At 41.7% G+C, this 1,553-nt stretch overlaps 1 non-coding gene across 1 annotated transcript; it reads left to right on the top strand.

Annotated features, from left to right (window-relative positions):
- Positions 1–858: 858 nt before the first annotated feature.
- On the top strand, positions 859–967 carry LOC136455699 (small nucleolar RNA R71). The gene has a single exon (XR_010759178.1). It is a non-coding gene; the product is annotated as a small nucleolar RNA R71 (small nucleolar RNA).
- The last annotated feature ends 586 nt before the right edge of the window (positions 968–1,553 follow it).

Genomic DNA, 1,553 nt, shown 5'->3' on the forward strand with positions numbered 1-1,553 from the left:
GTCCAATGGCAATGGGGATGATAGGTCTCCCTGGATCGCTCTTCTTTTCTATTAAGGTATAGTCTATCCACCTTCCCGTCGATGGTTTTATATAATAATATGATGCATTGTGAATATCGATAAGATTTGCATTTTCTAGATCTTCCGGTTGCCCTAGAATCCTACCTTTATCGGACGGAGAACAGCAGCTGCCAGCTAAGCTATTTGTGATTCTACCATTTTATTAAAGCTATGCTGGTTCTTAATGGCAGAAGCAAAGCTATCCATTCTATTATTTATGTTCTCTAGAATTTTATCATTGGTAGCTACCTTTCTAGATAATCCCTCCATAAGTTTGGATTGGCCAGCAATTAATTCTCTCAAGGGTGGTTGATTGAAATTATTAAAATTATTACCTTGATAGTTACCTTGGTAGTTCGGTCTCTGTTGCTGGTTCCATCTTGATTCCATTAAGGACGAAAGTAGTTGTTGTTGTTGACAAAGTTCATATCCTCTTGGGTTTTAGGACAGTTGTTCCCTGAATGCCTAGTATTTCCACACTCTTCACATGGCATACGAGAATCAAGAATGTGCATGACTTCTTGCTTCTCATTGGCTTGATCTTCAAGCTTCTTCATCAGCAGGTCCATCTTGGCAGACAACATGTCTACCTCATTGTGTTGCTGCATACCTCCACCTCTCTTGCGGGTCTGAAGATGTTCTTCATTCCAACCTTGGTTGGAGGCCATCTTCTGCACAAGAGCTATTGCAGCTGGTATGGTGAGTGACAGGAATACACCTCCAGCAGCAGCATCCATAGTCTCATAGGTACTATTGGTCAACCCATGGTAGAAAGTCTACATGAGTAGCCAATTCTTCATCCCATGATGAGGACATTCTGCAATATAATATTGAAAGTGTTCCCATGCCTTAGGGATAGATTTATCATGTTGTTGCTAAAAGCTTGAAATTCTCCCACACAGAGCATTGGTCTTGCCTATGGGAAAGAACTTTGCTAGGAAGATAGTGGAGCAGTTATCCCATATAGTATTTCTATCTTTGTTGGCATAGAACCATTGCTTTGCCTTCCCCAAGAGTGAGAATGGGAAGAGGCGAAGCAATATGGCATCTTGGGTTCCTCCTTTGATGGTGAAAGTGCTACAGATCTCCAGGAATTGTTGGAGATGTGCACTCACATCTTCATGTGCCTTTCCACAAAATTGGCTTGCTTGCACCATGTTGATGGGGGCTGGCTTGAGCTCGAATCCATTATCTCCGACATTGACTGTTGGTCCAGTATGGATGTTAGCCATAGTTGGAGCAGAGAATTCACGGAGAGTCCTATTAGCCATAGCTTCAAATTCAGGTGTTAAGCTTCACCTTATCTGGTTGTCTTCTGACTCTAAAGCTAAAACTTTCTTGAGTTTAGCCTTAGTCCTCCTAATTAATGCTTCTGGATCTTCAACATAGTTTGTCGGAAGGTCAAAACCGGGCATACATTACCCTACATAAGATACATAAGTAGACAAAACAAGGGTAAGCCTATTTGAGCAGAGTTCAATGGTTTTCCTCGA

The sequence above is a fragment of the Miscanthus floridulus genome, chromosome 5 (assembly GCF_019320115.1).
Source record: "Miscanthus floridulus cultivar M001 chromosome 5, ASM1932011v1, whole genome shotgun sequence".
NCBI classification, from domain to species: Eukaryota; Viridiplantae; Streptophyta; class Magnoliopsida; order Poales; family Poaceae; genus Miscanthus; species Miscanthus floridulus.